Below are 8,854 nucleotides of genomic sequence, written 5' to 3' on the forward strand. Positions count from 1 at the left end.
GATGGGTAGGTGTTGAATTTATGCCCACGTGTAGCTGTTGGCACCAATCCTCCATTTCTCCATCTGAGCCATTGCCTTCCACCTGACAGGTTGGTTCTAAGGGCTCAATGGTTGTGATGGCATTGTTGTCAACAGTATATAGCTTTGCCATTGTAGCATACCTTGGCAAAGTGACCTCTTCCTCTCCACAGTTCAAAAGTCGTACCGGCACTCGTCCCCGGTGTACCTCGACTATCCCTCGTGCTGTGAGTATAGTGGGCCTGCTGTCGGTGTACACTGGTTCTATTAAGGCTTGATAATCTCGTCCCTTAGTACCAATGGCTGCTCTACACCATACCAGCATTTCTGTTTTTGGTGGGATTACAATAGATGTTGGATCACTTACCCTCACACTGCCGATTTCTCCACCTGCAACTTCTACCTGTTGCCTTAACATCAATACTTTTATTTCCCTCCGGAGAACTCTCTGCTGGCAGGATTGGGCAGTTTCAGCAATTTGCTGTAAGACAGAAATGACTTCGGAAAAGCAGTTCTCTAACACATTCATTCCTATCAATACAGTTGGTTCACAGTTCCGCCGGTCAACATCAACAACAATTATACCCTGTTTCTTCAATTCTACTTTACCAATCTTTATGGTCATCTCCCTGAATCCTAGTTTCGGTACCAACTTACCATTACTGGCCCATATATCTAGTTCAACATCAGAGGGCCCTTTATCAATATCTGCATCAGCCCAGTACCTCTTATAAAGGATATATGGTATAGATGAAATCTGGGAACCTGTGTCCAGCAAAGCGTTGAGGGGCATTCCGTCCAGCACGATAGGGATAATGGGTCGTCCTCCGATGTACCTGTCGTGCCAGGGTGTTGGGCCTTGAAAGTTCATTCCTGCGAAGCGGCCCGCATTCCCAGGGGATTCTCGTTTAAATCACAATCTCGTGCAAAGTGGCCTGGCTGCTGGCAACGGCGGCAAATGGGCTGTCCATCCGGTTGGTAGCGGTCGCGGGGTCGTCCTCTCCATGTCGGGTATCTCCGGGGTCTCATCCATGGAACACCTTCTCTACGGTTTGACAACTCCATCTTGGGTCCTCTCATCTCCTGCATGGTTTTAGCCATTGAAGCAACAACATCAGTTAAAGAGTCAAGCTTTTGTTGAAGAGCCTCATTAGTACTGGGCCCCAGGGGCTTAGCAATGGCCCCGGACATAGCTGATGTCACTGGTACTCCATGTTGTTGAGGAGCCTCTGCCATGAGTTGCGCAGGATCCTGATCCCGAGGTGCCTCTGCCAGCTGGAGACGTATAACGCTCTCCTTTAATTGGGCAAATGTCAATTCAGGGTTCTTAAAAACAAGCATGCTCACATGCCCCCGGTGAGAAGGGGTGTAGAGTCCCTCAATAAATTGATCTCTTAGCAGTTTATCCGCTCCGGTGTTAAAAATGGGTTCAGCCAGTGTAAGTGATTTAAGGGCTTCCTGCAGGTTTAAGGCAAAGTCTCTCACGCCCTCATTAACTTTTTGTTTGCAATTAAAGAATCGTACTTTAGCTTTGCTGCTGGCAGTGGTTTCAAATGTAGCTTTTAATCCAGCAAATATGCGTTCAACAGTGCCTTTTAGATCAGCTGCCCATGCTGTGACTTCTCGCTTAGCATGGCCACTTAACTGCATCATCAGGAGACTAACACGCTGAACTTCACCCACAGGGAACATGTCAAAATGGGCCAGCATCTTTTCTCTGAAATCGTCAAGGGTATTAGGCTCACCTTCATACATTGGAAGCCATGGGCCACCCGGGGTATATGGCATCAGCACCGGCATGATGGGCGCCACTCCTTGCACCGCTGCGCTACCGGACTCTCTATCGACACTCTGTCTTTCAGCTGCATTAGCGTCGCCGGGTGCTGTGGCGTCTCCGTGCTGCGACATACTGTGCCCCCTTAGTTAATCCGGACCCTTCCGGTCCTCCGCTTCCGTCGGGATAGTGTAGATTCGTTCCGCTGTGCAGCAGGATCGATTTTCCCCTTGCTCTGATGTCAGAGCGCTCAGCTTGGTGCCGCCCACAATGACACGCCCCCTGCTGCTCCCACCCACCGCGCTCTGTAATGGCGGATTCTGAAGTTTTTCAGTTAGACTGGGGCTCAGGTGATGGCGTAGCTCAATTAACAGTCTCGTGCCTAACTGTTATGAAGTGATTACCTCAGGGGATGGCGGCCATCTTTACTCCATTATAACCAATGGGGAAAAGTCACTTTCAATAGTTTTCAATGGAGAATGGATTTTTCTTTAATAAAGTCAATTTTCAAGATTTTTCATCCAAGTTTTCACAGTTTTGGGCTCCAATCACGGCACACAATACCCGGTATACGGGCTGGCTAGATCCTGTTCGTGACGCCCAAGAGACCGGGGTACCCAGCACCGGACCAATGGGGTCTGTCTGTTGAGGGGGGTGTCACGGGTGGCTTGACCCGGTGCTGTGGCCTCAGGCAATGCACAGTGTAAAGGGTATCGTGAGGGAACAGGCACTTACTTGATCAGCAGCAGGTTCTCCCAGCGGTGATGATCCCAATCCTGGATAGATGGCTATTGTCCAAATGAAAGACTGAGGCACTGAAACGTTTAACCAGTTTACTTTAACAAAAAAGGATTTACAACCAGTCCTGTCACCGGAGTCTGTATGGGAACTCTGAGTTACTTTGACCCTGCCGGGGTCTTCGCCTCTTATTGTACGCAATTTCTGTGAGGCCCTGCTGCTGTATGTGAACTGGCTGCCGGCCCAATCTGTCCCCTCCGGGTCCTGGTTCGACGGGCAACCCGAGTCCTTTTATCGGCTTACCCCCTCCAGGAGTACCGCTGAACTCTGTGTCTGTTGCTGCGTCCGACCCTAGTGAAGCTGATATCACCTCACGTTTTTCCGGTTGCTGTATTATATGTAATGAATACAGCCACGGATCCGGTATCCGTCTTTGCGCCTGTTCTGGGTAGTGATTAATGCTACCCGGTTCTCACAATGTCCTTTTTCTCTATCCCTCTTCTCCTCAGGCCGGTGATTTAGGCCTGGTAACAGTCACAGGGCTGTTAGAGATTCAGCTGTATGACCTCTCACTTTCAGCTCCTTGGCCCAACTGCCAGTTCTTCTCTCAGACCAGAATGGATCAAGGGGAGTCTCTGGAGCTCCCCCTTCTGGCCGGAGGTGGTAGTGCAGTCTTGCTATTTTAGTATTTGCATTTACTGTCAGTAACTATTTTTGTGGCAAATACCCCTAGGGGTGCCACATATACAGCATGATAAATCTAAGCTTAATAAACACTACTAAGAGTAGAAAGTAGGGTACATGCAATAGTATAAGTGTAATCTCAATATTACCGACCAGTGTAGAGAAGTTTTGCAGGATATATTTGTGGAAGGAGCTCATTGAGTTAGGAAAGTATCATGATGCCATGATGGGATACCTTATCGTATCTTACCGAGCTCCTTCCACAAATATATCCTGTTATACTTATGTACACTGGTAGCTGTCAGTAATATTGATTACACTTTGTATACTTATCATACTATTACATGTACTACCTTCTACTATTTTAGTTTCGTTATATTCTATTAATTTAATTTTTCAATACAATCTTACCTTTTTTTTTTTTCTCGTATTGTGCTTTGCACTTATTCTATGTAGGTTTTTCTTCTCTTGTATATGTGCTTATTGGCCTATTTCCCATGCTCATCTTGCATATGTAGGTGTGTGTGTGTGTGTGTGTGTGTATATATATATATATATATATGTGTGTGTGTATATATATATATATATATATATATATATATATATATATATATATATATATATATATATAATTTGACATGGCCCATTTAATACTAAAGGCTTTGATCCTCTTATGCATGTGTTGTTGTTGTACTGGAACTTTCTGAGACATTACGCCTGCAGCATAAAGACAGGAAGGTTTTCACAGCAGCCAAGAATAATTGTCAGAGAAAGGTTTCACATCCATCTTGTCGCTCTACTCTGGTACATGTGGACTGGTATATAAAGGTGGACTGACACAAGGGTCCTCATTGTCCTTACATTTTGGAAAATATTTAGTGATTGCAGAAATTATTTAGCGCTCATAATTTTTGTTCACTGTAGACTGATGAAGCCTGACAGTGTGCAATATGTGTGAGTGGTCATCTTGTGACTACAAGTATGTGATTTGCACAGGAGTGATCATGTGCAGACTAACGTCATCAGGTTTTCTCCGTGTAGGACATTGAGTGAAGGGGAAGTTGTCACGTGTCCTCAGGGATGCAGATTGCATATGTGCAGTCACTGACATCGGGGGCTTATCTACAGCATTACAGAATGCTGTAAATAAGCCCCTGATGCTGGTGGGCTTAGCTCACCTTCGATTTTGGGGGTGACCGGTTCCCTTTAAGCAATACATCCAGCTCTATACTTTGGAATCAAGACCCCTCCGAAAGTCTATAACAAAAGTATAAAAAGCATAACCAGAGAAAATGTACAAAATCAGAAAAAATCATAAATGTGTTTTTCTAAATCTCCTTTTCAGTAAACATATGTAACAAGGGAAGGTCATTAAAAGATGTTGACAAAAGAAAACCATGCAGCCAAGTGTAGACAGTCTAATATTAGAAGACTTTTGGTTAGCAATTCGGCACAAAATGTTTTGGATATTAAAATGCTACACGTAAATTAGAGGTTTTATTTCCTTTAAATGATGTCACTCTTGCTCATGGGTTTTGCTCAAAAACAAGAATGTTAACCAATATGTAATCCCCTTTAATATCTGACAATGTGCTTGAGGAAAATAAAAGAAAAAAATCTGACAAAATGCAGAAAGAACAAGCAACCACTGTAAATCATGGAAATCTGTTTGCCCTGCCATGATTACGAAGGATTGTGGGCTTGAGGTTAGTCTGTATAATCCAATGCCAGGGAACATCAGAGCTACAGAATAATGGCAATGGAAACCTTGATGGTTTTTCGTGCAAGAAGCAACAAAAATCATTATTATAAATTGAACTGGAGCAATAGATGGCAGAAAACTTTTTTTTTTTTGACACATTTTATAAACTGTACAAGTTTAAATTAGCAAGTGACTCGCTGTTCTTTTGTTGTTTTTGCCTGGAACATTCAGATATTATCAAGCTGAACACTTTTGTACCTCTTAGAAATTATAAAGCAAATGTTTTCTTCATGCATTTTAAGAATTCATGGCTGGACCATGTGTAATATTGAAAAATGATGTCTACATGTAGTCAGAAGAAGCTTTGATAGAGTTCTCATTCCTCTGACAGAGGCCCATTTACTAACGTATATTTTCAACAGCTATTTCCCCCCCCCCCCCCCTCTATGGGTTTAGTCACCTAAAAGCCATTCTATGTCTCACCCTAGTTATGCTCCCTTTCATTAACCCCTTCCTTCCCGACCCATGACGCCACGTAGGCGTCATGAAAGTCGGTGCCAATCCGACCCATGACGCCTATGTGGCGTCATGGAAAGATCGCATCCCTGCAGATCGGGTGAAAGGGTTAACTCCAATTTCACCCGATCTGCAGGGACAGGAGGAGTGGTAGTACAGCCCAGGGGGGGTGATCGCTCTGATTGGCAGTTTCACTTTTAACAGCCAATCAGAGCGATTTGTAATATTTCACCTATTATAACTGGTGAAATATTACAATCCTGCCATGGCCGATGCTGCAATATCATCGAGCCATGGCCGGAAACACTAATGTTCCCCCACCCCACCGATCGCCCCCCCCCCCCCACCCAGCCCTCCGATCTGTCCGGTACACTGCTCCGGCTCCCCTCCGTCCTGTGCTCCGCTCCCCCATGCTCTTGTCCGCTCCCCCGTGCTCCAATCACCCTCCCCGTGCTCCAATCATCCCCTCTGCACTCCGTTCCACCTCCCCCGTGCTCCGTTCCACCTCCCCGTGCTCCGTTCCACCTCCCCGTGCTCCGTTCCACCCCCCGTGCTCCGTTCCACCCCTCCTGCGCTCCGTTCCACCCCTCCTGCGCTCCGATCCACCCCCCCATGCTCTGATGTGCTCCCCCCCCCCCCACCACCACATCATACTTACCGATCCTGCCGGGGTCCGTCCGTCTTCTCCCTGGGCGCCGCCATCTTCCAAAATGGCAGGCGCATGCGCAGTGCGCCCGCCGAATCTGCCGTCCGGCAGATTCGTTCCAAAGTGCATTTTGATCACTGAGATTATATCTCATTGATCAAAAAAAAATAATAATAAATGACCCTTTGTCACCCCCATAGGTAGGGACAATAAAAAAAATAAATTTTTTTTTTTTCATTGTTAGATTAGGGTTAGGGTTAGGGCTAGGGTTAGGGTTTCGGTATGTGCACACGTATTCTGTTCCTCTGCGGATTTTTCCACTGCGGATTTGATAAATCCGCAGTGCTAAACCGCTGCGGATTTACCGCGTTTTTTCTGCGCATTTCACTGCGGTTTTACAACTGCGATTTTCTATTTGAGCAGTTGTAAAACCGCTGCGGAATCCGCACAAAGAAGTGACATGCTGCGGAATGTAAACCGCTGCGTTTCCGTGCAGTTTTTCCGCAGCATGTGTACAGCGATTTTTGTTTTCCATGGGTTTACATTGAACTGTAAACTCTTGGGAAACTGCTGCGGATCCGCAGCGTTTTCCGCAGCGTGTGCACATACCTTTAGAATTAGTCTATGTGCACACGGTGCGGATTTGGCTGCGGATCCGCAGCGGATTGGCCGCTGCGGATTCGCAGCAGTGTTCCATCAGGTTTACAGTACCATGTAAACCTATGGAAAACCAAATCCGCTGTGCCCATGGTGCGGAAAATAACGCGCGGAAACGCTGCGTTGTATTTTCCGCAGCATGTCAATTCTTTGTGCGGATTCCGCAGCGTTTTACACCTGTTCCTCAATAGGAATCCGCAGGTGAAATCCGCACAAAAAACACTGGAAATCCGTGGAAAATCCGCAGGTAAAGCGCAGTGCCTTTTACCCGCGGATTTTTCAAAAATGATGCTGAAAAATCTCACACAAATCCGCAACGTGGGCACATAGCCTTAGGGTTGTGGTTAGGGGTGTGATTAGGGTTATGGCTACAGTTTGGATTAGGGGTGTGTTGGGGTTAGTGTTGGAGGTAGAATTGAGGGGTTACCACTGTTTAGGCACATCAGGGGTCTCCAAACGCAACATGGCGCCACCATTGATTCCAGCCAATCTCGTATTCAAAAAGTCAAATGGTGCTCCCTCAATTCCGAGCCCCGACGTTGTGCCCAAACAGTGGTTTACCCCCACATATGGGGTACCAGCATACTCAGGATAAACTGCGCAACAATTACTGGGGTCCAATTTCTCCTGTTACCCTTGTGAAAATAAAAAAATGCTTGCTAAAACATCATTTTTGAGGAAAGAAAAATGATTTTTTATTTTCATGGCTTTGCGTTATAAACTTCTGTGAAGCACCTGGGGGTTTAAAGTGCTCAATATGCATCTAGATAAGTTCCTTGGGGGGTCTAGTTTCCAAAATGGGGTCACTTGTGGGGGAGCTCCAATGTTTAGGCACACAGGGGCTCTCCAAACGCGACATGGTGTCCGCTAACAATTGGAGCTAATTTTCCATTCAAAAAGTCAAATGGCACGCCTTCCCTTCCGAGCCCTGCCGTGTGCCCAAACAGTGGATTACCCCCACATATGAGGTATCGGTGTACTCGGGAGAAATTGCCCAACAAATTTTATGATCCATTTTATCCTATTGCCCATGTGAAAATGAAAAAATTGAGGCGAAAAGAATTTTTTGGTGAAAAAAATAAGTACTTTTTCATTTTTACAGATCAATTTGTGAAGCACCTGAGGGTTTAAAGTGCTCACTATGCATCTAGATAAGTTCCTTGGGGTGTCTAGTTTCCAAAATGGGGTTAAATGTGGGGGAGCTCCAATTTTTAGGCACACGGGGGCTCTCCAAACGTGACATGGTGTCCGCTAAAGAGTGGAGCCAATTTTTGATTCAAAAAGTCAAATGGCGCTCCTTCCCTTCCAAGCCCTGCCGTGCGCCCAAACAGTGGTTTACCCCCACATATGAGGTATCAGCGTACTCAGGACAAATTGGACAACAACTTTCGTGGTTCAGTTTCTCCTTTTACCATTGGGAAAATAAAAAAATTGTTGCTAAAAGATAATTTTTGTGACTAAAAAGTTAAATGTTCATTTTTTCCTTCCATGTTGCTTCTGCTGCTGTGAAGCACCTGAAGGGTTAATAAACTTCTTGAATGTGGTTTTGAGTACCTTGAGGGGTGCAGTTTTTAGAATGGTGTCACTTTTGGGTATTTTCAGCCATATAGACCCCTCAAACTGACTTCAAATGTGAGGTGGTCCCTAAAAAAAATGGTTTTGTAAATTTCGTTGTAAAAATGAGAAATCGCTGGTCAAATTTTAACCCTTATAACTTCCTAGCAAAAAAATTTTGTTTCCAAAATTGTGCTGATGTAAAGTATACATGTGGGAAATGTTATTTATTAACTATTTTGTGACACAAAACTCTCTGGTTTAACAGAATAAAAATTCAAAATGTGAAATTTTCGAAATTTTCACCAAATTTCCGTTTTTATCACAAATAAACGCATAATTTTTTGACCTAAATTTACCACTAACATGAAGCCCAATATGTCACGAAAAAACAATCTCAGAACCGCTAGGATCCGTTGAAGCGTTCCTGAGTTATTACCTCATAAAGGGACACTGGTCAGAATTGCAAAAAATGGCAAGGTCTTTAACCCCTTCATGACCGGGGGATTTTTCGTTTTTCCGTGTTCGTTTTTCGCTCCCCTCCTTCCCAGAGCCATAACTTTTT

The sequence above is a fragment of the Ranitomeya imitator genome, chromosome 1 (assembly GCF_032444005.1).
Source record: "Ranitomeya imitator isolate aRanImi1 chromosome 1, aRanImi1.pri, whole genome shotgun sequence".
In the NCBI taxonomy this organism is placed as follows: Eukaryota; Metazoa; Chordata; class Amphibia; order Anura; family Dendrobatidae; genus Ranitomeya; species Ranitomeya imitator.